Consider the following 27,239-nt stretch of genomic DNA (forward strand, 5'->3'; position numbering starts at 1 on the left):
TAATATGTTGGAGGCAGGGAAAATGTGCTAGTGTCTCCACTGAAGACTTGTGACAGCCAGGTCACAAACATGGCCTTGGAGAGGAGATGAGAAACTAGTGGATGACAACTATTCATGACTATTGAAGCCTGCGTGTTCTGACCCCTCTAGGCTGCCCAACGCACCACTAATGTGGTCCTCAGATCAGGATCGTGGATTGAAGACTTTGAAAATATGGTGATGACCATCAAATATTGTCATCAGGTGAGGAGATTGAGACATAAAGGACATGCTATACAAAGCTGATTACTATGACTAAAAATAGAATCCAATGTTGAGGACAAATAAAAACAGGACTAAGTTTTGTTTCGTAAGTAAAATGTCTCAACTTTTGTTCGCCCAAACAAGATGATGTTAATTTCATGAGTTGCATCAGACTTGCTGTGCTGCAGAAACACACTGCTGCTCTCCACTCGCACCATTATTTCGAAAATGTGCCAGCGGTGCTTTCCTTAACTTTGGAGACAAAGTTTAGCAGTGTGACACAAAGAGACTGTGGCCGTCCGTGCTATTTTTGTGGAATATGTCTAAAACAATGGTTGAGGACTCAAAACGCTTGGGAACCATCAAGATTTCTCATGAGCCAAAATGACGTGAGATACATCTAAATTTGCTTTTAGCATCGTAGCTAGATGCTGATATTTTATTCTCCCAAACAGATCTGTAACTACGTGTTTCTCAACTCCACTAGGTGCTTGTACCATTTTAACAGGGTTAAATACTAGTCCATCATCAACTAAGAAACTGTTTTTATTTATGAAAACTAGATGAAAATATCTATGCGCTAAATAAGACTAAAATGCTGACTTTAAGTTGATAAAAACTGGGCCAGACAAAAAAAAAAAAAGAGTATGGACATAACAGAAATGACAGCTTGACGAATAGACTAGATCTGAAACAGACGTCAATGAGCAACATATTGAGCAGTTAGAAGAAGAAAGAAGCACATTCTGCGAACCTATCACAGACAACTGATAGTTACCTTAGTGACTTTCCAGATGGTGGAAGAAAAAACTTGAACGAGCTCTCCTGCTCATGCACGTTAAGAGGCCATCCAGTAAATAATACCCATCAGGTGAGGAGATACATTTCTCAGCAACGTAGAAGCAGTTTTGTTGCCTTCAATTGACACTTTTATTTCCTCCCATTTTGCTTTAATACAGAGGAAGCCATTTGTTAACCCCGCCTCAGACCCCAGGGAGGAAGCATGGCTCAATCAATACAGCATAACAGCGTAGACTGCAAAAACAAAATGGAGAATTGACCTCAGCTAACATTGGTGCAATTTTGCGGAAGTACAGCATTAATCTGGTGGTTGAGTACAAGGCAAATTAGAATTTTTGAATTTCACATCCATTTTCACCCTCCCACCATCCAGCTGCGTTGCCATTTGTCACAGGTTGAGCCCTGCTCTGAGTCGAGAAACGCACTGGAACCTCGAACAGCAGTTCATTCCCCACTGTTCTTAATGTAATCGCAGATAAACTTTGGTTGCAAAGTGTACATCAGCGGTTTCCCCTCATGTCATGGAATTCACTCGCACATTTTCAAAGCATTCCAATAATGTGAAATGTGGTTCTCCATCACACTTTCCTCCTCTCTGATCTGTACACACACAGACACTGCTATAGGGTTGCCACTACTGTGAGTCAGTCGAAACACCTATATCAAGGTAGACTAACTAGTCAAAGACTGTAACAGATCTCCTCCCTTACTGGATGAGACTGCTACACAGGTATATTTAAGGAACGGCCGAATGACAAATGTGAAGGTAGTTCGGCAGGCACTGGCTGTTTTGAATAGTGGAGAAACTTTGGCGAAATAAAGACATTTGCCTTGAATAACTGACAAAGCAATTAAAAAAAGTAAAATTTCACACACTGACTGAGCTGAGGCCAGTCACACTAGAACACACTAGAACCCAAGTCTGTATCAAAACCTGATCACGAAAAGGAGGGAGGAGAAGATTAAAAAAAACAAACGTTAATGGGTTTTGGAGCAACATATACAGCCAATGAAAAGTTGCTATACAGTAGTACGTGTACTTCTTGAAGCTGTCTCATATTCACTATTCCTCACACCCAACTGTTGACACAGGATTTTGGAATGGTTTACAAATAAAAATGGCAGTCACTTTAAAGCGACTAACTATCTATAATCCATATAACCAGTGGGTGAGGCGAAGGTGAGGAGTGAGGTTTTGCGAAGCTTTGGGGTCTTTGAGCTCAGGTCGAAAGACTTAATAATGGTCAACTCTACTGTTGATAGGGATGAGGGATAGTTGTTGAGGATGAATGAAGTTGACATGTTGGTGTGGCTCTGCTTCATGTGTCAAGAGTTATGCCTCAGTACAATTGAACGGTCAGTGCAATTAAATACATATATACACTGTATATACTGTACACACACACACACACACACATATATATATATATATATATATATATATATATATATATATATATATATATATATATATATATATATATATATATATATACACCCTGAGAAAGAGTCATGATAACAGCACAACAGGCTTTCTTCAAGGTGTTTCCAGAGGAAATGAGGAGGGCAGGGATTTATTAGGGGGGCTATTAGTGTTAAGTCTGATAAATGTAAATGTGATGAGGAGTTTATGCAAACTAAACAGATGACCAAAAGGCATCACAGCCAAGAACTGCAGAATCTCTGACATTGTTCTTAGAACTGATGTGGAAAACAAAGGGGTTGTCACTGGCTGGCGTTGCAGCAGGACTGAGACGATTCCTGCAGAAAAAAAAAAGGTGGGAAAAAAGGAATATCAAATCAGCCAGGATGCGCTGATGAAATCCTCAGTGGGATTTGCAAAACAAGCACTAAGAGTGATGCTCTGAATGTCAAAGACCTATCTGATCCCATCCCTGTGCAGTTAGTATCGGAGCAGAGGAGCGCGTCCCTGATAATTAGAGATATAATCCGCTAGTGGAGTCAGCGTGTTGTGGATCTGGCTGCTGTGCTCTTCATGGTTCAGCAGGTTGCTCATATAGAAGGAGGATTGATAAAGTTCCGCCTGAATGTTCTGCTGCCTGGAAATTGATGGCACACTTAGTGTTCACTGGACTGCTACCATTGTTTATTGTTCATTATGTGGCGAGCGACTCTATCTTCATATTTTCCTCATCGTGTTTAGCAATCAAACTGCTGCATGTTAACTGAACTAATTTACTACATCGGATCAAGACTGAAGGATACCTCCACTCCAGTAATAGTGTTTTCACTCTGACGCACAAACTTACACCATGAATACCGGAAACATTTATCCAGTAAAAGAACACAGCATGGATTCCAACTGGTAGAGCTCCCACACAAACTATTGTTCTAAAGCCAGTATCACTCAGTCAATTGAATCATTATTTGGGCTTCAGTCAGGATAGCAATGATGGTGACATCTGAGTCTCGGGCCATGGATCTGGAAAATACAGTGGTACCTCGGTTCTAGACCACAATCCGTTCCAGACGACCGTTTGAGAAGCGAATTGTTCGAAATCTGAATCGATTTTTCCCATTACAATTAATGGAAAAAGAAATGATGCGTTCCAAGCTTTTAAATAGGCTTTTGTAGGAGTGAATGTAGAGTGTCTGCTGCAGGTGCGCTGTTCGTCTATGTGTGTGGCCACTGCATGTGGGAGGGGTTGCCGAGTGAGTGACGACAACAGGGCATCAAACCCTGGAGTGCGCACTCCACCCTCAGAGGTGTTGAGAGTGAGCACCTCCCCTGTGACACTCTACCACGGTCCAGTGCGGAGACAGGAAAGGTTTTACACCTCAGTATGAAGAAAAAACAGGCAGTAAATGTAGCCAACGGGTCACGTCTGCATACAGAGGCTGCGTTATACACAATAACAAAGCGCGTTGTGGGTCAGCTGATCAGTCCGCGCACATGATGTTTTTTCCGGCTTTTTCCGGGGTGTTCGAGTTCTGAATTTTCGTTTGAAATCTGAAGCAAAAAAAATCTGGAAATGTTTGTTCGAATTCCGAGACGTTCGAAAACCGAGGCACCACTGTACTATTTTACTATTTTAATCGAGGAGGATTGTTTTCATGACACTTGTTTTTGTCAGGGACCAAAGGGATGTTGTTGGAAAAGCTTGTAAAAAATCTCAAATAAACAGTGATCGCATAGAGGTGGATGGGGCCATCTTTGCTTGGGATACTATCAGTTTTTAAATCGCTACTTTGACCAATACTGATTGAAAGCCTGACCGTGTCATCATCTCAAATGAAGTCGATTAAAAAAAAAATTGGTCTGATAGGTCAACACAGTTGTGTTAGTTCTCTTTCCTTGCCCCAGCTCTTGGTGGGGTATTAGAGGTGCACATTCACATGCACATCACAGGTATTAAAGTTGGACCTTACTGAAACACCACTGCAGATCTTTTTCAGAATCAGGAAATTATTTAATTATTTTCTGATTAAATAACTATAATCCTAATTACCCTACTATAATCCTAACTATAAATTCAATTCGGCTATTCAGAAATTAATATTGAGTTCCTTAATAGAACAAATGACACCAAGAGATATGGACTTTATTATTATTGTCTACTTGTTCATGCTATCTACATTCTAACACCTGTGTTTGTCTGCAGATTAAAATGACGACCAGAAATCTGCAGTAAACAATAATGTTTTCAGGTTTGACTAACACATGGAATGTTTAAGAAGATGCCAGAAGAGCAGAAGATCAGGCTGCTGCTCAGATTTGTCTGTTCAGCAAACACTCTGGGACACATTTGAGTTGTTCATTCTGCTGCGCTTGTGTCAAGAGGTCTAGCAGCCTCTCCACTGATTCATATTCTTATTAGACCTACAAGGACTGCTACAACACCCTAATGTGCTGCACCTGTACAAACAATCTTCTCTGTTGTTTGGGCAGTTTGAGTCAAGACTTGGGCGGCTTTTGAGATCAGCCCTGGATCATTCATTCTAGGCAGAATTAAGAGAGCATTAGGAGTGATCAATGGAGTCAAGCTGAGTTCTGGTCTGGTAGCTAGGTTCATATACTGAGTAGTATTATAAACTAAAACTATTAATAAACTAAAAAGTCACACTAAAGACAGAAATTGATTCCCTTTCGATGTTTACTGCCAGTCCTGTGTGGATGTAACATTTAGAGGCGTACTAAAGTGAAACTGCAGGACCAAGAGGGCATGCAGTCCAACAAGGCGGGATAAATGGGACTTGCATTTTGCTCCTTCTACATCAGCATGATGTGTGAAGAACAGTGGTGTTCTAACAACAGGACAGGTGGCTCGCACTGAATAAATGTACTCTGAGCATTGCTGTACTTGACATGACACTCAACATTTTACCGGTTACAGTGGTTCTGCGCCACACTTCGATTAACAGAAATTTGACTTGACAAATTGTGCTTTTATTGAACTTCATAAGTCAGTGCCCTGTGGTGGAGTACACTAGTAGGTTTTTCAGTACCTGGGAGTACCATGAGTCGAGCATCTATCTATCCCTACCAGGCAGCTAAAATATAAAAATACATGATTAAAGGGGACGATAAATGGCAGCCTATGGTTTAAGAATTATCACCAAAGTTAGCGAGATGAAACGTCAATGTGATCCATTGAAACTGGAAGGGACTTAGGAGCACAGTTCACCTCCCCATGTGTGTAATTCTTTGAATTCATTGAGTCATTCAAAGTACACAAACTTTGACTGTGGCTGCCATTTTGCAAACTTTTACGTTTAGAACTTAAAAATTACAAACATATAAATCTTTATTTTGATGTGAAGCGACTCTATTGGTACGGAGCCCCTAAGAGGACATGCCCCCCCCAAAAAAAGAGAGAAGTTTTGTGAGATCTTGCAATACTTCTCTTTTATTTTCACTAGTTTGAAGTGGCTACTTACTGATCAAACCACCATACCAATCGGTGGGAAAGTTTCATTGGATGTTATTTCAAAATTGGACTAAAATATGAGGACATACAGTCTGTGCTTCGTCGCAAGCATGGTTTTGGTCATCCTCCATGACTCCTCTACTTCTCGCAGCAGTATCAATACAATTGAACGGCGTGAGATCCTGCAAAAGTAGCGTCTGCTGGTCGTAGACAAAAACAGCTGTTCCGTAGTTTAGTTTCTTCTTTTATTTCACTCAAACACTGTGTAGTGGTCTCCAGAAAACAGAAACAATTGCAGCTCCTCGCTCTCCTCAACAACTCCGAAAAAACAGAACTCTGTCTCACCCTCAGCGCAGCATCTCACTCCACCCTCACTCACCTGTCACCATTGAACTCGTAAAGAAACAGTAGCATAAACCCAGAACGTCACAGTATTGCGAGTTCTCGCAAAAATGTATTGTGAGATCTCGCAAAACTTTTTTTTTTTTTGGTCATGTCCCCTTAGGGGAGGGGGACCTTTATATAGATGGAATAAAGACTCAGTGTTCAGGTACAGTATGGTACATCAAGAAGAACAGCAGTGATGAAGACTCAGTGGATCACAGCCATACTTTGCTTCTGTTATTGTTCTACTGACAGCATCAGTTTTGTCTAATTCAGGTAGACATGGAAGCTCAAATAAAAAATGTTATATATTTTTTTCAATCTCATGGAGGTTGGTCAGGTGACATGCAGAACTGCAGCACTCAACAAAAAGAGAAAACTTTGGCTGTTACAAATTTTCAATTCATCACAGCTTTAGTCTGCTGTGTTACAGCCCTTTCCAGAATATTGTATTTTTTTTTCTGCCACTTCCTGATTGTCTTGTTGGCAGTCATCAGCAGCTGCCCTTTGTCTCCCTGACTGGACCTCACTCTAGCTGGAGGTTGATGCAGCGCCAGACCGTTCCAAGCTTGTCAGATGCTGATCGTCTCTCGTATTAACTGTCGGATTATTTTTGCTGCCATGTTTTTACTTCCTGGTTTGTACTGTTTCTGCCAAAGTGCCTGTGACTCTTTGTAAAATTGTTCTAATATAGTTTGTTGTGTGTTTTCTGGACTCTTTGGACTGTTTCCTGGACATTGACTGCTGCATCAGCATTGCTGGAGATTCCTTTTTGTTATCATTTTTGGACTTGCGTCCCATTTGTATTTGTCAATGAACCTTCTTTGTACTTATATTTCGTGTCCGTCTCTTTGCTTCATCCCCCAAAGTCGTGTGCCTGTTGAAGGGAGAATAACTGTAATTTTTAGCCCATTCTTTCCATTTAATATGTATCAGTTATACACTATAACTATGACATTTCTTTGTTAAACACTCAACTGCGTCGTCTGTAAACACCAATGCCTCTTATCGATTGATTTGCTTATGCTCCAATGCAAATAGTTAGCACTTCATTTGTGCTGTTTTCTTATATGTTGTTAGAGCATTATAGCGGCTCTATAGTCCTGGCACATGCACTACATGGTTTTGAATCGTTTCTGGTGAATCCACGTGGATGGCAGAAAGAGCTTTGTTGAAATGAAACCAGCAAGGAAAGTGAGCGGCTCTGTGTGAATATAATATCTTGGCATATTAGACTCAGAACAGGAGATTAAGATTGGCAAACAAAACATCTGCTTGATGAAACAGGAATGACCACGTAGTGATTTACATTTATTCTGGAAAAGAAAATGTCTTCTTAAATGTCACATCTATCAGAAAACTTTGGTAGCTGGTGCCAGACAGGTTAAGGAGCAGCTGGATGACCTCTGGTAATGGCCTCTGTGGTCACATGGATGGCTTGTTTCTCTGACACTGGTCGTCCATCTCATCCAGAGCTCATGACTTTGGTCATAATTAGTGTGGCCACAGAGGTGAGGCCGGATGCTTGAGTCATTACACTCACCTCATCATGCCTCTTTACACAATGTCACCTCATGATGGGCCGCAGAGCGGAAATGACTTTGCCAGATATTCAAACGTAATCTGCATTTTTTTGACAAATTTATCAGCAAGATTATTCGATTATTATTATTATTATTCAGAACAAGATTAGTGCCGTCCAAGCTGCTGCCAAATCGTCGTCCAAATCAGCTTTCGCTGCTACTTTTGTTGTAAGAAGATTACATAGTGACATCTATTAGAAAGAAGATGAATTTATTTTTTTCATTCGTAAATCCAGATAAAAATGTTTTGCCTGCTTGACAGATTAAGTGGACTCAGACCTCATCCTAAAAAAATCTCTGCAATCTCTTCGACGCTCTTCAATATTGCATTTTGGGATTCAAAACGACGACATGGCACAAATTGGTGGCAGGGAGCAGAAGTCGTCGGAGTCCAGGGGCAAGACTTTGGAGCAAATTCAAAGAACAGCAGTAATTGAAATAGCTTTGAAAGAGACAGTTGTCAGACCAAGGAATGTGTCAATGGTGGCGCCGGGCACCACAGGAGCAGATAAAACGGGGAGCATGGATCGATGGTAGAACGTGGCCCTATCTGATGAGGCTCAGAAAGAGAATCGGATTAGCATTGACGTCGCCGGGGTTTCAAAAAGTGATTTCAAATGGTACATGCTGTGGTGAGACGCTGCACATTAGTCAACAACCAGAGCAGTGGGGTTGGAACAGGGTCAACCGAGAACTAAATTGAACATTTATAAAGTGCTGACTCAGAATAAATAAGAACAAAGAGCACAGTACTGGTTTAAGCCTAACTCATAGTAAGAAGCTGTGGATAAGTGCGCGTGTAAAATAGTGCCAACCAATGAAAAAGGATGTTGCAATTAGGAATAAATAAATATGTTTCAAATATTACTAAATGCACATGATATGCAAAAGGTTGAGGCTCCGTGTGTGTTGCAGCCAGGTCTGTCACCAGTGCATTGGGACAGTCGGGGAAAACTCGATCGCAACGGATCAACGTACTCCAGAAATTTTGGTGTGTGGATACTATAAAAAGGTGCTACTCTGCAGCCCAGACCTAGGGTGTATTCCAGTAGCTCCTGAAATCCTCAATCCTTTATCCCCCATCTTAACCCTCAACATTAGCTCTCACAACCAAGTGTTAAGAGCTATGTGTGACTTAGAAAATGGACACTCCTTAACTACAGATATTAGCATTAGCATTACGCAAAAGTCTGTCAATTCAGAAGAAGAAGGACAAAAGACCATAGATAATAAAAGTAAATGTCATGCAGTAATGAGGTCAATAACACATAAGACAGTTTAGGAGAGTACAATGGTTTTTGTAATATTCACATCTCTATTTAATAAAATACTTGCACTTGTAGCTTGCTTCCTTCATGGCTTTGTGCGCTCTTTTTTATTGGCTGAAACTATGCAACACATTCTGGATAGTCTGACTGTTCCTCAATCCTAAAGTAGGTGCCGGCAAATCTAAAAATTGAGGAAGATACTGTCCTCAATCTCGCTACTCAACTTAAATTTTGAGGGTGAGCATTAAGGATGCTCCATTTAACGCCAAGTACGGCTAATGCAGACCCAATCGTCTACAAATGGTGCAGCTCTGCTCACAAAACCAACATCCTTCGGGGTTTATGATGACATGACTGTTGGTGAACAGCAAATAAGAGGATGAACGTATTAAACAGCCTCTATAATTGGCCTCATCCACAGCAAGTCTTCTTTGTGTCTGGTTCATATTTATAGCCGCTCCGTCGTGCTTATTCAGCCGATCAGTTTAAATTCCTTCCTCTGCTGTGTATTCATGTTCAGTCTTCACACACTTTCCTTCCAACCTCGGGATAATGTGCAGGTTTTATTTTACCTGGAGGAGCTCTTTTGGATTTCACCAGTGAAACCTCTTGAGGAAACACAATCGCAACAGCACAGAACAAACGCCACCGCTGAAGCTTTAAACAAGTCATGTGATACTACTGCATTATGCAACACCCTCATAGAATGGAATACTCTGTCCCTGTATACGTAATAAACAACGAGTGTATCGCCTACATTAATTCATAGTCTGGCTCATTCAGGGTCACCGGGGACCGTTCCAGCTGTGTTGCCACTCTGACAAAAGCAAACACTTGTTTCAGTTGACAGTACCAGCCAAGTCATTTCACTTCCCATCTGACATCTGGGTGAGATGAAATGATGCACATAATCATGCTGTTGATCTTGCATCACTACTCTGGCGTCGACAAGCACCGTGTGTTTGTTTGAAAATGGTTTTCAGTTGGATCAAATTGGGAGAGTCAGCATTCGTGTTCTGGATAACAAGCTACCCACAAGCTGGAGCGGCAACAGGCGAGAGGTTCACCACGCATTTGATCTCAATTCATTGTATCGATCACATCGCTGGCTGCCTTTTACGTTGTACAGTGTGTGTTGAGCATGAATGAAATGGCTCAAAGATGAAACATACAGAACACAAGCAAGAGCTAATCAGAAGCATTTCCCAGCTAAGCACGACAGTTCAAGCTTTGGTGAGAACATCACAGATTCAAGGTTTTCCTTCCCATGGTGCAACATCTACATGGCTAAAGACAAGCGGTGCCTCATTGTCTCCGGCTAATGGCACCAAATCCTGAAGCTTCTTCTCCAGCATTCATCTGTCACTCTAAGCAAAGCACCTGCGGCTAATGAGGCATGAAGATGGTTAAACGGGATCTGTGGCTCACCATTTTTCTTCTCTGCACATGACATTCATTTGTTCACTGCCGAGAAATTGAGACAAATGCACATTCTTTTATATATATATATAGACATAATAGAGTAAATGATGCTCATTATGCCCCTCTCAAAACCGCTACTACACAGCAGTACTGTGCAGTAGTCTTGGTACTTCATTTGAAAACACCATGTCTCCTTTCATGTTGTGTCTTGTCTGCAGAAGGTTGTTGATTCTTTGGTGCACTTCCATTTTTATCTACTGTAGTCAATAGGGGTCAACCAATCATCTTTTTAAAATATCTTTTGGCTGATACTGGTTGCCAATTTTTTTTTCACCCCAACAGGCCGATACCAATTTTTGCTGTTTTTTCCTAAGCGAGTAGTCAGTCTCAGTAATGTATCAGCGCTGATAAATTGGCCAGCCGATCAGTCGGTGCTAATATTCATCCGTTTCATGTTTTCACTTTTGGGAGGAAATATTTTCCCAAAACTTGCCTTAAAAGTTATTTATTCTGGCTGAGATAGCAAATATTGGTAAAAAAAAAAAAAAGCAGTCCAGCCACTGGCCATGCAACGTTCATCCCAGAGCCATTAACAAAATTCAACGCATTTTTTTTTTCAAAAAACACCATGTAAGTCTTTGCTTACAATATCTACGCCTCAGTGCACTCTCCTCACCCAGACCACACCTCCTTCACTGTGACTGGCCAAAGCCCGAAAGTGAAGCTAACCCTGGGAGGAGACACAAAGCGAGTGCAATAACTGTAGCTACAGTAAGTCAATTGGAAGCATTCAAAGAGAATGCTTTTGCTGAAGAAAAAATAAGTTGATCAGATGATCACAAAACATATCCATGCACCAGAAACAAGGCTGGATGGGGTAGTTGGGAGGCACTCTTCAAATATTTAGGGTCAGCACGATTGCACCGTAAGAAACAGGGAAAGATCTGCCACTTCTACCACTTGACAGCAGAATGCCTTCAGACAGATGCCTTTATTTTTATACCAAGGCCGCAGAAGACCCGAAACAACAGCCTAGATATCTAGAAACATATCAAGTTCCCTTGAAGGCTTCCAATGACAGCCATGTCTTCATACTGTCTTCCACACACTTGGGTTCTGACTCACAGTCTCTGACACTATTTCACAAATAATAAAACAAATCTTTTTAATTCTGTACCAAATTCACTGCTATTTGTCGAGCTAGATTGCAGCCCAGGTGTCTGTGTGTAAAATTAAAAAAAATTAAAAATTGTGTTTACAGTGCTGACAGTAATCCCAGCGGTCAGTCGTGTCTCGTTCTGCCCATTTTTGGCAACGATGGGAGTTACTGAGAGGCTTATGTGCTCCGCCTGCCAACACTCTCCTCTGATCACACGCCAGCTAATATCAGACGATTTCTATTAATCCAAACATCTCTTACCGGGGTGTTGTCAGTGGGAGAATAATTAAGCCTAGTGGGAGTGCGACAGGACATTTACTGTTGAAGAATCAAACACATGAGGCATCTGGTTTTGAAAAACAAAACCACCAAAACAATTTTTTTTGGATGCTGCAGAGTTTCTCGCCATGAAATCAATCCTCAGTGATAGTGGATGGTTTTAGGACGCTACAGTATTTTGCAGGGATGGATGGATGTGTGTCCCTTTGAGATGGGCGCTTCAGACTGTGAACATGTCCAAGTCCAAGTGTCATGGGTCTTGGTCTTGAGAGTGGGTAAGGTGGTGCAGCGCATGGGCAGATGGATTGGTGCGGCATCTGCAGTGACACACGCTCTGTATCGTTGTCAAGAGGGCGACAGAAAGAAAGACAAAGGTCTTGATTTATTAGCCGATCGACGTTGCTCCACTGATAGCAGGTCACCAGCCGTGGGTGGGTACGCAGGGAGTGGCTGTTAAAAGGAAAGGGAAATTAAGCCGACTAAATTAAATTAGTGGTTGGTCCGTCCTGCACTCATTCATCAATTGTCTTCCACTTAGCAAGATCAAGATGCTGGGGCAGCAAAGAGGCCTTGTCTTCCCCTCCCCCAGAAATCACCACCCGTGACAACTAAGAATTATTATCTCCCACCGAGCAAACTTCTGGAGATGCCACCGACTCTAGATGCTGGAACCAGCTGAAGGAACTCTGTGCCTCTTCCAGGTGACTTAACGTCTCGCTCTTTTGGAAGAAATTTGTTCTATCTTGGAAGTATTAAAAAAGTCCCCTAAGTAATAAACATTTAATAAAGTCCTGTTTTGACATAAAAAAAAGATTTACCCACACATTTCAAATGTTATATACAGCCCGTAACACCTAAAAATGCAGGAGTAAAAGGCTGCAGTGGACCAAGGATGGATTCAGGATCGATAAATATCCGTCACTCAATGTGTAACTAGCTGTTACTGCTTATTACACGTCGCACAGTTGAATAAATTAGTGGTAACACTGCTTTTTCACTTGTTACCCAGCCAGAGAGCGCCGACTTCTGTTTTATTAACTTTACTACACATTAACTTTACTACACCAATCCATCTCTCTGAGATAGGTGAGTGTTGGGGGTGTCAGTACCACAAAAACACCCTCACTGTTTTTAAAGGAAAAAGCAAGAAACAAAAAAGCTAATTTCAGCGTTTTCGCAGAGGGACCGCTGTCCTGAGTGAATGTTTTTATGAGGTACTTCCTGTCTGTGCAAACAAAACATGTCCTTGAGTTGCCATGGAGATGAGACATATCAAATAGTGTTGTGTTCCTTGAAATCTATTTTGGTTGTTTTTATCAAATAGGTATGAGTTTTAGCAAACAAGCATCTCTCATCCAATCACTTGTGGAGTGCTGGATAAAGGTCATAAATATCTAGGTGATATAAGCAGAGGTTGCTGGATCTGTCAGAAGCCACATTAGGATGAGAAGCAGCTGCGGTGACTTACTTTCAACCAGGCTGCAGTATTTTTTCAGGTCCCATACTGGGAAACTGTGCAACATCCATGAGTGGAAATGCAGCAGTGGCAGTTGCTGCAGTATACATAGACAAATCCACCTAGCAGGAACTCTAACATATGACAGCTCATCTGCAATCCCAGAGGTTTGTGTCAGTTTCTTTACTTCAGCAGCAGCTGTTAAGAAAGTCCTCATCAACTCACATGGCATGTAGCAGATGTGAACTACATTTCAAGAGGGGTTTGTTAGTAAAGGAGGGGTTGGGATCTGAAAGATAAAGATGGTGACGCCTGCAGGAGACGCCATCAAAAATGATACACCTGCAAACGTCTGTTCGTCCTGAGGGTTTGGTGAAGCGCTTGAGACAAGATGTTCTGGTTGAAGTTCATGGAGCCACTCACAAAAACACAACCACAAAAATCCTTAGGAACAAAGGAGCAAAAAATGGATTTTGCATTCTGTTATTTAATAAATGATCCAGTGTCTGCATTACTGGAGGAATTTCTGAAGTGAGGTTTTTCACTACTGTTTAATGTGTTAACAGTATGCAATGTGTCCATAAGTTGACTTTACATTTTTGAGGTTTGTTTGAAACTTCTGCCTGAGCTTCTAATGAAGACATTAGGGGACGTGATCCTGTAGTTCCTGGTGGATGCAACGGAGGCAAAATGAAGCCGTGATCACCTCATGCAATTAAAGTCTTTCAAAATTTGGGTTGAGAATGAAGTCATTAATATATAAGCCAGTTCACAGCTTGTTTTTCAGACACCTAATTCAGCCGCTCTGCAGTCATTTAGCACAACATGTGAAAAAGAAATTGAAGGACAGATGCATGAACAAAACACAACAAAAGGAGACATTTGAGCTTTTACCTTCCCGATGTAGCCGTCTGTCATTCCTTTGCTGACTGACATGGATCCGCTACCACATGGAACAATGATAAGGACCTGAGAGAGGAAGCAGAAGAGACAGCTCAGGGACTCAACTTGTCTTACATGGATGGACAGCAAGCATGTTTCACCACCACAGCCGCTAATGAACTGTCTGGACTGTCCAGACACGGCTGCGTGTTCAGCCAGACAATAATGATCCCACTCTTCTAAACAAGACAGCTTCGCATCAGTAAGTTGACCGCTGTGCAAGGTAAGCAGGTTTGAGTGATATGATAATAACCTTCGACTCCAGCGCTGTCAGCTCTCAAAAGGTGCACCACAAGCTGACGCATTTAAAACGGCTGATTCAGAATGAGAACAAAAATCTAATGGAAAATTGATCATCACAGAGAACTGGAATTTGTCAACCGTCATCATCTGTCAACCGTCTTATCCCCAACTCACTTGAAATCCAGTTTGTGCTTCATTGAGGTGTCATTTTTGCTGTACCACATAGAATTAATACAAGTCCATCTATCATCCTGATCAATGCATTGCTAATGTGGGATTGAGATGGTGCTGCACCGGTGAAATAGGATACAACAGTATCGTTCATGCAGAAAACCAGTTGAATTTTAAAAATAAAGCACTATTTTCAGACTTTGAATCACATACTACTCTTGAAGTGCCAACATGGCAGCAGAACCAGCAGCACAGGGACCAAGCTTCAGATGAAAGACACTCGGTGGTGTTGTCTCCATGATACGGAGGTACCCCCCCTATATCCACATTAAAAGTCAGGGGTTCCCGTACACTGTCTTAAAAAATGCATGGGGATACATCACAACATCATTTTGGAACAAAACCTGGAGCATAGAAACTGATCAATCATGACAAACAATCCCAGCAATGGTCTGGCAGCTCCTTGCCTCGACACCAGTGACAGATGCGGTATGGATCATGGAGGAACACATGAGCAGGGCAGAATGTAAAGGAAGTAAATGTTGGTGAAAACTTTGCATTGAGCTGTTAATGTAATAACCTCAGCATGTTAATACAAAGCGTATACTGTAATATTATGCCAGAAATCAAACTGAACAACAATAAAAACCGTAGAATAAGAACAAAATCTGATACAAGGTCATAACAGACGTGAATCGGACAAGTATTTTTTCCTGGACACTGATCTCCTAAAATGTGTTGATGAACTTGTAGTTGTACCATTGACTGATGATGTGTGCAGCCTCACTACGCCCCAGGTCACCTGGTTTTTGAGCAGAGACACACCGCAACCAGATTTGGGGTTACGAGCATGAAGGAAAATACATATTGAGTGCCACCAAGGACGGTTGTGTTTGCATCTCTCCATGTGATGAAGCGTGCCCTGTGGGGAGCTGAATCATATTGGGTGTCACTCGCTATTTATAACCCCTTACACGGCTCTCCTCAGTGACAGTAGCGGAAGTCTAAACTCATGGCCGTTTGACGGCCTTTAAGTAGCAGTTGATACTCACGCAATGAATGCAACACCATACCACGCCTTACCTAACTCAATCTCCATTTATTTATTTATTTCTTTATGTGACACGTTGCTACGGAAAGTGCATGTGCTTCGATTGAAATGTGTTAACACGCAACGCTGAAAGGTGCCTTCGGCGTCAGTTTGGATGCAAAAGTCAATATATTATGCCATGGCAGTGAGGATGGGTTGTCGGTTCACTCAATCACATGAGAATTGCAACACTGATGGTTGACACACTTGAGGAGCCCAGTGTCCCGTGAAAAGGTTACTTCAAGAGTCTGATGCATTTCTCTGTCTAGCTTGTTTTGTGTCTGACAGCTTCTCCCTGTCGGATTGTCAATGTTCCACGGATTAAAGATGTTTCATTATTTTGACAAAAATGTTTTCTGTCTTGTTTATTGTTTTCACTTTCATTCATTTTCATATTTTCATTATTATTAGATTAAATAAGATTCGATTTCAATCCCTAACCCTTCTGATCAGTCCTCAACAATTGACCTTCGTTCTCAGAACCAAGTGTTAAATGGGCAGAGCACTTGATCAAATAAAGAGGAAATGCGAGACATGGGTCTGAAAGTCAAAATCATTTGAACCTTGTGGTGTTGAGCTGCTACTGTTCAGTCAGAGTCGGTGCTGTCACCACTGAAGTGCTGAGCTTATTTTACCACCGCGGCCCAGTCTTTCCTAACAATACGTTGTCGAAGCAAAAATCATCGTTTTTTGGGTAGTCTGGGTATTCCTCGGTTCTAAGGTAGGTGCAGGCGAATCTCAAAATTGAAACTAGTTTCCTCAATCTCGCTCCTCAACTTTACTTCCTGAAAATGGGGACAGGCCTTGCTCGTCATGGAAGCACATATTTCTGAGGTTGAGGGTCAAGGAATGAATCGGACTTCACCCTTGTTCTGCCAACAATGGAGAAATTTTGGTGGCACGGTGGCAGAGCAACATTAAACTCACACACAAAGCAACAACACAATCAACGCTGTAAAAACAAAGACACCGGGAAAATAAATAAATAAATAAAATAAAATGACAAAAATGAAACAATAATGTTACGTGTATGTAGTAAATATGTATTAAATCCAGTTTAAACTGTACAATGTGATAAATCAGAAGGAGGATTGATGACAGCAAAGCTGAGATCATCTGAGGGTGCAGCATGTTTGAGCCATGTCCCTCGACTTTTTCGAGTTGAACACAAGCGTCTGACTCTGATTACAACCTCCCTTTTTAGACCACAGCATGTTTTCTACCACATGCTGGTTGTTTGTCTCACAGTCCCTGAATTTTTTGGAGTCTGCCTGTCTGATTAAATGAATGGTCCTGCGAAAGCAGATGGTGATGTTGACTTTGCTTTAAAACTTCCACTCTCTGCAGACAGCAGGAAAAATGTGTTGCTGGATGTGAAAACTTTGTTTTTCATTTTAAAAGGGTTGTCTGAGCCTCAGGTGTGAATAGCATGTCTGGTTGATGACAAAATGGATGCACCTTGTGAAAAACACATTGACGAACGCAGACTTTAAGCAGAGCCGCTCAGCATTCATGCATACTTCCATTGTCCTTGTTTAACCTGAGTTCCTGAGAAGACTTAAACAAGTGAATCCTTTCAAACACTGTTTCTTCAGAGAGTGTAGTGTTATGAAGTGGTTGTGATGCACTGTGTTTCTTTCTGTCTGTAACCAATAGCCTTCAAGCATTTTCTTGAACTTTTCGTGTGTAAGGAATTAACTTGCTATGAGTGTTTTGTTCTTATCGCAATGATACTCTTCTTTTGACATGCTCACTAAAATGAAGTAGCTGTAACAAATACGGTCATGATGTGTAGCACTGAGTTTAGTGTAAAGACAGTGTAGAGTACAACTTTTCTCCATTGGTTGTCTCCCAACATCACCTGTCTACCCTACTCAGAAGAAAATCTTTAGAAGCGCTCCAGAGTTGATTTGCTTCCCTGTCACATTCCTCTGCCTCTTTATCGATCTTCGCAGCCAACTGCCGCCCTGACACTTTAAGATGCTGTCTTGAATTTCAAAGAAGATGAGAGTAACTTCAAGGAACTTTGAGTTTAGATGGCTTGCTTCAAATCCCCTCAAACAAAAGCTGCATTCCTCACGAGCTGGTGAATCAGACAGCTTCATACTTCATAACTTTTCATTTGATTTGAAGTGAGAACAATGCTTCTGGAAGTCGATAAAGTGAAAATTCAAATCTATGTTTTCCACACGTTATAATCATTTGAAATGAGGAGAAACTGGCTGACTAACCATCGTCAGCAGATGACTGCTTATTTGCACCCAATTGCTCATGTAGTATCAAGATGAGCATTTTTTCTTCCATTCATGACTATTGTGGGCTTCACAAAGACAAAAACATTTCAACGAAGCTGATAGAAACCATGTTGTAGCTGCACTTGGAAGGAACCTTTTGCTGTATTTAATGAACAATTCTAGCATGATCTTGAGTCATTGTCCACTGAGTGCTTTTAACAATAAATGTCTGTCCAGCTCAACACAAGGATGGCCATCAAGAACCTCTTGTTATTCACAAGCAGTGAGAAATGGTCAGATTCTCTGCAAACATTAACATTTGTTAAGTTCTCTTCCTCTTATTGGTTCCTAACTGAGGTCCGACTCCAACTCAGTGCCGTCGCTGTGCGCCCCCGGCTCGCCGTCACCACCTCTGGCTGACCGCAGCAATCACAGTCACGTTCGAGCGGCGACATGTTGTGGTGTTCAAAACTCTGACTTTGTTTTGTTTGCAAAGATAACGCATCGTGCGGATGAAATGGTGTTCCGCGTTCCATGTGATGCCTGACACACTCCAGCAGTCTAGCAGCTGAGGTTGTCGGTTAGCATGAAGCTAACTGTTGTTGTTGTGATGATGTCACACATCCTCGCTACTCCAGTGATGTTTTACAGTGGTGTAGAAAAGTGTCCCAAGTCCGTCTCCTCGGGAAGCATCTGTAGTGTCCTGCACCGATAATGATAACCAGAACTGAACTAGGGAGCCACACTGAGCACATTGTTTTAGATTGTTATTCAAATAAGACCTTTTGAGCATGTTGATCAGATATATTCTATGATCTATAAGACCTCCGTTTTAAAGAAATGGAGCTCTCTGTCAACCAAGGTTCATGCTCCACAGGGTTAATACATGTTCCTGGGTTATCATTCATGATTTTCATATACTTGTTTAAAAATATATATGTGAGATGATTGAAGCAACTTTAGGTTAAAAGAAATTCAAAATAGGTGTAAACAAAGGTAATTAGTTGAGTAATAATTTTTAAAAAATACATAGATTAGTCGACAGTGACAAATAATTAGTTAGTTAGTTGCAGCCCTGAGATTAAATCCAATTCCAAACTAATTAAAAGTGCATCACAAACTAGGCCAGCAGCAAAACCAGTCGGTATTGTGGCCTACGAAGAGTGGTGTTGAAGCTTTACTCTTGGAAAGGCTTATTATTATCGATGCACAAGGCTTGTATTTGGATCTCCTATGCTGAGTGTTAAACAGCACAAGGGGTCATAATATCAGCTCAACCTCATGCTGGGCCCATGCTAACATCTCTGTTGCCACATCGTAGCACTACAGCCCAAGCACATGTCCTGTGTGCCATCGGTCCACCTCCACAAGGCATAGGCCTGGTATGTGTACTCCATTATTTTACGTGGATCCAGGAAGACCCACTATGCTGAAAAAGAATCCTGGTGAGAACACTGGCTGCCGCAAGTGGAGAACACACCTGAACTGACTGGCAACCGGTCAAGTGGACATTATTGTGTAGTGGACATTTAAAAAGGAATGATTTTAAAGTTATCCTGAAAATTCAGCAGGGAATAGGTTTTAAGCCGGCGTGTACATAAACCACCCCAACCTTCGCCACCAGATGTCTTGTTATGCTTGTTATGTTTTTGCGACTGAGAATCTGAATGAATGAGACTGCCAAACATTCCCTCATCTATATAATGTTGAGCTGGGGTTCTTCACCTCTTTGACCTTGGGCCCACCTTTGGATAACCTATGTCTGCACCAACTGCCTTATTGGCTTCCCCCCCATATCTCTCACAGGATCTCACTCTCATCACCATTATCGGCCACAGCTGGGCGTCTTCATTAAGACCACTAATGTTTTGGTTGGAAAAGTAGGATGAAAGATTCACTCGATTTTCCCCTCAGGAAGATAGACATCATCTGTTGTCTTCCCTCTCCTCCCTACCTGAGGTAACACACTTGTCCACATCTGGATAGTGCTGCCATGTCGCTCATTTTTAAAATACCTGTCGGCAAAAACCATTTGAATCACACTCACGGTTGGTATCACATTTTCCTCTGCGCAATTGCTGATCAAAGAGGAGGGGTGCTTTTGGTTCGCTCCGATCTGAGCGGACACCATGGAGAAGACTCAAAGTTTCCTGAAGCGTTTGATCAAGCAGTTCTCCTCATGATGTCATGACTCATCTTAGCCCCCTATACAGCCAGAGATGGTGCTCTTTTAAATGTTCACCTACAATGTACATCTGCATCAAAACCATCCTACTTTGGTTCAATAACACATCCTCCTTTTCAGGTGGGCACTGATGTTGAATTATTTCTGTCCCATTAAGTGCTATTTACAAACTGTTCAAGAATTCTGGCAGCTTGTGTGTGTGAGTTTCACATCCCTAAGCTACGGATGATCTGCCTCACAATCTTAGATCATCTGTTGTAATGTTAAAGAAATAGTCGAGTGCAAGATAACATCAGTATCCACTGAATAGTCTGAATGTTAATAGAGATAATAAAGAAGTGTTATTGCTAAAGTATCTGCTACATGTTTATGTTGAGCTCAGCAAAATATTTAAACGTCTTCAAGGAGAAAAGGAAGCCGGGGTCTCAATGAACATTCAATGATGTGAGACAGATTTTCTCTTTCAACCAAGCGCTCTGAGGTCAATTTAGGAAGCAGCTATTTTCCTGTATTGATTTGGCTCCAGTAAATCTATACCAATCTCAAAACAACTGCAGGAATGCAGGTAAAAAGACAAATCAATGAAAAGGAAAGTGCAAGGGGAAAGAGATGAGAGGATGGGAAGGAGAAATCGATGTGGATTTGCTCGGGTACTAGATTGCTGCAGGTGAATACTGCCTTCAGTTAATATCATAACCAGTTTTATTAGTTCCTGGCAGGCAGCACTGCCACATGTGGAGGGTGAAAGTTCCCACACAGTCATGGAAATACATCTGTGTGAGGCAGACATATGAATCTGGTAAATTATAGGTCAACTCCAACACAGTTGCAGTGGTGAAGAGCAACAGTAAATCACTTTAATCCATCCGTGAGATGCAGGCATGTTATTCCCACACGCCTGATGGGACAGGGATTTGTGTCACAAGCTGAGCTGCAGTTTACCAGTTTGAGTCACGATGAAAGCTGTGATAGAGCTCAGCTGTCACTCAGCGAGGACTCAGCCACAAATCTCTGAGGCATATACCTTCCTCACATGGTGATGTAGGCACCACTCCTTCAGAAGTCGGGCAGCAACGGAAGTCGAAAGCACACTCCGGTGCGGCAAGATTACGGGAAGGAACTGTTCAACAAGCAGCTGCTGCTGATTTGCGTGGACTACCTTGCACATCAGCATCGCCGGAGAGATGCAGCATCCACTTTTATCAGAGGACAGCGGAGGAGAACACGAGAAATGCAGCAGCGTGTGCGCGAGGGTGAGGCGCGTGGGAGGACGCAGACGAAGTGACCGAAAACTCTGGAGAAGTTTGCGTCTATTCAAAGGCGATAGAAAAGCATGGGAAATGAGAGCCTACCTGCCCGCGGCGCACACACCAACTGAGCCGTGTGGTTCTGCTGGGGCTGCGCGCATCTATATCCCCGCCATGACTCACGCCGAAGGAAAGCCAAGACACTGGGCTCCGACTCTCACTGCAGCGCTGCCATCTCTCATCCGCGCTTCTCCTGCTTCGCTTTGATCTGGCTCTCCTCTCTCTCTCCCCATTTATCCCTCCCTTCCACCCTTTCTCTCTCTCCCCCCACCACCACAAGGTGTCACAAACAGAATGTGTCTGCACCAACTGCCTTATTGGCTTCTCTCGCAGCTTCTCTCTCTCATCACTTGAAGTTCAACACGCATCACCATCATCATCGGCAGCAGCAGCAGCAGCCACAGCTGGGCGTCCTCACTCACGTTTTGGTTGAAAAAGTAGCATCAAATCTTCACTGGATTTTCTCCTCAGGAAGACTGACATCATCTGTTGTCTTCCCTCTCGTCCCTACCTGAGGTGACAAACACACCTGTCGACATCTGGATAGTGCTGCCACTTTTCAAAACACCTGCCAGCAAAAACTCTAGCATAGATATTCCAGTCACACTCACAGTTGGTAACACCTTTTCCACTGCGGAAACTCAGATCAAAGAGACAAAAAAAACCCCATACTATTCTGCCAAATTCTGCAATTTAAAGTCACGAAATGGCGTCATTTTACGCCTTGTGCTAGTGTTTTCAGTTCTTCACTCCCATCTGTGTGGACAACATAGAGAAGCCTTTATTCAAATGATTTTTTCCTGAAGCTTTTGATCAGCTAGGGCCACATATTGACTATGACAACATCGGCAAAAAGTGTCTTGTCGCGGTGAACATGAAAGGGGTTCTTTGTTGGCAATTATCAGAAGAAGAAGCTGAGCTCTTGCTGAATTCGTGAGGCATTTCAGTCTCAAAAGTGCCACAGATTCTAGATCAGGGGTATTCAACGTGCTCCTCAAAGGGCCGAGGTGGTGCAGATGCACAAAGGTTGAGGAATCAGGTGTCAATCAATTGGTGATAGTCTTCAGACGCCTGATAGGTTCAAGTATAGCACTGGTGTAGGACTGGTTGGTTGAGTTGAAGGCTCTGATGATGATAACTTGATGAAATACTGATGTCATGGCACCAGTTCTTGTCTGTGATTGGCAGAGCTATGTGCTAAAAGGGCATGTTTTCCAGCACCCTACATGTAGTCACACAGTAAATACAGTGATATGTCTCCATGATGATGAAATTGTAGTGAACAATTTACTGCTACTGAGAACAGTCATCATTATTGATTGTAAATGTAAAAAATGTTAAGCAAAACGCTCCATTGCAAAATAAATCAATGTGCTACATGGCTTGATGCAGGTACTGTGAGGTATGGGGCAGTGCCTCAGCGCCCCCTATTGACGAGAAGTCGCCCGTTCCTATCCTTTTCTTTACGTATGCAATTGCTGCACATTTGACGTGTAAATGAAGTGTTCCTTATTTAACTATTATGGGAGTTTCTTTTTTTTTTTCATATTTGCATGGTGAATTAATAGACTGTAAAATGGAAAAAAAAGTGAGATCACTAAATGACTAAACGTAGCTTAATGCTGAAGTGCAGTGAAAATAAATGTGGAAAAATGACATAATGATAAATAAAAACACATTTATATAAATATGAAATAAAATGCTGAGAAAGTAACTGAAATAGGAAATTGGAGATGAGTGCAAACATTGAAGAAAGCTGACGATATTAAATAAAAATATTCAGCGGAGGAATAAAATGTAATAGGTAAAAAAAAAAATAAAAAAATGGCCATGTATGTTTTATACCAGGTGCTTGATTGGTGTTTGATATTTATATTTATATCAAATTGAAAATTCTATATCGGCTATTGTATAACAATTTAGTTGGAGCTTGTCATGTTGACAGTCAAGGTTTCTGACCTCTCAGAGAAGAAATTTGAAGGAGTTCAAGATCTATTTAGCATCCTTTCTTTTTTGAGCGAGTGTGGGTGTGACTGAGTTCCTAAGACGCATATTGATAGTCTTGATGTCCATAAAGGTTCCGACCTGCCCGGATGCTGATGAGCAGCTGAACTATTCAGATAAACACGTCCACACTCCACCTATGGATCTCATCACATGCACTCCAACTTGTGTGGGCAAAGATAAACAGCAGAACATGTCAACATTCAATACATTTATTCTCCCGCAGAAGCAGTACATCATCGGGTCTGCAAAGATCACTTCAAATTGGGTCTTGCTGATGTGAGAATGAGAGAGGCCAGGAGTGGAGAAGCCACTTTGTAATTCTAATTTCCTTCCCACTCTTTAAAATGTAGATTGCACCAATTCTGTGCGCTGCCATGTTCTCTCGTGATGCTCACTTTAATTCAGCATGACAAACAGATTTATGGCTGAGTCAAAGCCATGCGTGCACTTAAGGGAGAACACACTTCAGATGGAGAAGAACGTGAGCGTGCTAAATCAGTGAGGTACAAGCACTCCAGCAATGCTGCCTCAGTTGGAGTGAGTCCATATCTCGAGCACCTTTGTTACGATTCCACCCAACCTCACTCATGTTGTTTTTCTATGTTGAGGATGTTGAGCACGAGAATCAAGGATTTGTTTCAGCATTTTTTTTAATTCATCAGTTATAGATTTTGCCAGTGCAAGAGCAGCATTTTTCAGTGTGCTGAAGAGAGGAAAACAGACGATAATTTCCTCGCATCAGCCTGTGAGTGACGTGACCATGCAGGTTACTGGCACCCAGGTGGGTCCGTGTTGCTGCTCGTAATAATGATTGGCTTTGAGTATGGTGGAAGAGTGAATTCCCACTGTTCCCATCGTCTCAGTAACCAGTTAACACTTCAATATAAATCTGAGTCACACACATCTTTAAACATCTAAGCTTGATCATTGCAGCCTCGACACATGAGAACTGTGTGACAGTGTGACATTCGGGGTCCGATGAGGACCATCATAAAAGAAGGCAGCAGAACAACAGACTTGAACCATCAGCTAGTACACTCTGGAACAAACTGCCGAAGCTTTAATAAGCCATGTTGTGTTGACGTTAAATTGCAATTTAGCCAAACCACGGAGGAGCTCCTTCATTAACTGCGCAAAGCCTCGCGTCAGCATTTCTTTCCGGGCACCATTAAGCGCACAGTGATGACTGACAGTCAGCTGACTTCTGCCAGGGAGGGCGTTATACATTCAATGCACTTCAGATATTCATGTGGGCGACAATCTAGGCTAATTTAAGAATAGATGAATAAATCAATTAAAATTTGATGAGGTGATGCCGAGTCTCTCTCAAAGACGTCTTCGGGTGACTGGTCCCTTGGCGCTCGTGGAATGACCTTCTTTTCAGACGTATGAATATGGATTTCCTGTCTGAGAGCACTCGTGGATCACTCTGCGTCTTCATTAACAGCTTTATGAACAGGTGACACGGTGAGCGGATGCAGCGTCTGACTTTTGATGGAATGCGAAAGCAAAGTTGCCTCTAGACTTAGAGCTAAATGGATTCACTTTTCAAAGAATAATGTTCTCCAAGCTTCTCGAGCGTTGCAGGACTCCATCAGGCTTTCTCAAGCCATGATGCTTGTGGTCTGCCTGTCATCACCTTTCCATGCATAGCGAGTCACACAGCAAACCCAATATGTGTCGCCGTACGGGTCAGTCTTCACAGCAGGTTCTCACTCCAAAAGCATCCCTTATGGCGGGTTGTCTTACATCATTGGGTGACGCAGACGTCAGCCTTCCAAGTCGCAGGTTGCACTAGTCTGAAGTTGAATCAAACGTTGCCCCTCCTCTAGTATTTCCTGAAGCCCGACACATTCCCAAGACAAATAGTGACTTTTCTGTCTTAGGTGGAATTTTGCTTTGCATGTTGATGAATTAGGCTTTCATTGGAAAGACGGACGGGTTGGTGTTAAGTTGTTATGTAGTGTGATAGCTCCTCAAATGATTCGACTACAGCACAGTGCAAAGCAAGGTGCGATGTATGCCAAGTAACATCTGCGTTGATGAAGCACTGAGAGCTCATTATCCTCGTACTGTCTCTCTCTCTCTCTCAATTCAATGCTCAATTTGAGGACCGGCAGCAAGTGTCAACATCTTCTTCAGATTAAGGCACTGAAGACTGAAGACAGTTTTAAGGTTGAAGTTATGAAACTACAAATAAAACATATGAAATCACATTAAATAAGCTGTACACAGAGCTAAGATAGCATAAACATAGTTTTCTCACCTGGAGGTATGTCTCAAAAGATAGCAGAAACTCACTAAATATATTTATATCAAAAACATTTTCTCCAAATAAACAGATACATACATACAATGCCTTGAAAAATGCATGTTTAAGGTGGATGCAGTTGGATGGTGAACCCAATGAGTTTCTTTTTCCATATGCTCTCTATGTAAATGCACTACTCCCTGTCATATGACAGACAGAAACCTTGATCAAATCTGCCACTATCGGGGTCAACCCAGTAAACTACAACAGTAACAGGACAATCGTCACTCCAGGATTCAGAATTTAGCCCTTCACTGGACTGTCCAACCCACCAGGGTCAAAACTAGGGTTGACGCTTTGGATCTCATCCGGTATGTTTATAGAGCACATGACGATGCCATGAGTCAAGCTCATGGTCACACTTGGTACTACATAAACCAAGTGACATCACAAGGCAGTTAACAAACAAGACCAACCATTTTCAGAAAGTTGGAAGTCACCGTCAATATGGTATGAATTGGCAGTGAGGATCTGTTGCACCTCTCATGCTTGAATCCATTAAAAATGCATTTATAGAGACTAACTTGAAAGTTGGGCTACGCACCTCTGTTTGTCTATTTCAAGTTATCGAAAGGCATCTGAAATATTAGACAGGTAAGCAGTCCTGTAAAAGACACTCCTGATATAGAGGTTTGCCCTTTCACAGATATGTTCAGGTGGAGCTGCCTTATGAGCGTCCTTTGAATCCAGAACGTGGGGGTCAAAGAAATAAATATTGCTTTAATCTGAGATGGACATTATTACTGACTGAAGGACGTTTGATTTCCCCTCGGCCTCTTTACATTTGGCTGTGACAACCAGTGGTTTTAAGTTGGGATTCCTCTGAATGATCACTACAAACTGATCTAAGCACTGTAAAAACCAATTCTTAGAGTTTGTTGTTCCTGACTCTACTTTTTGATTCCATGGTTAGCTGACAAGTTGTGTCAAACTACACAGAGCAGTGATGCACAGCTGCATAAAAAAGGCAGAGAGAACAAGACTGTGGCACGACAGCTGTTTAAAAGTGAATTTCCCTCAGTTTCTGGCTTGCAAGTGTGAAATTGAGAAAGTCCTGGGCCGTTTCAAACATCATATTTACTATTCTTTCATACATCAAGTATTGACAATGTAATTTAAAAAGTATTTAAAAAGGTAACGATTGGAAGAGATTTACTATAATTCTAATTTGTGGCCTTCGCCCATGGAGGATCTTTGAAGGTTTTAAAGTCTCTGAAACTGTTCTTCAAGGTACACCATGGTAGTTGCTCTACGAGTATGGGTTA

The 27,239-nt window shown here is 41.9% G+C and overlaps 1 protein-coding gene across 1 annotated transcript in view; it reads right to left on the reverse strand.

The window, feature by feature from the left end:
- Positions 1-21,869, reverse strand: part of LOC128771185 (alpha-1,3-mannosyl-glycoprotein 4-beta-N-acetylglucosaminyltransferase C-like) — a 47,937-nt gene extending 26,068 nt beyond the window's left edge. Inside the window, exons 1-2 of the mRNA XM_053886417.1 lie at positions 21,702-21,869; positions 14,379-14,453 (exon numbers count right to left, since the gene is read on the reverse strand). The gene's annotated coding sequence lies outside the window, so the exon portion shown is untranslated. The remainder of the gene's footprint in view (positions 1-14,378; positions 14,454-21,701) is intronic.
- Positions 21,870-27,239: the final 5,370 nt, after the last annotated feature.

This window comes from Synchiropus splendidus, chromosome 14 (genome assembly GCF_027744825.2).
Source record: "Synchiropus splendidus isolate RoL2022-P1 chromosome 14, RoL_Sspl_1.0, whole genome shotgun sequence".
NCBI lineage: Eukaryota > Metazoa > Chordata > Actinopteri > Syngnathiformes > Callionymidae > Synchiropus > Synchiropus splendidus.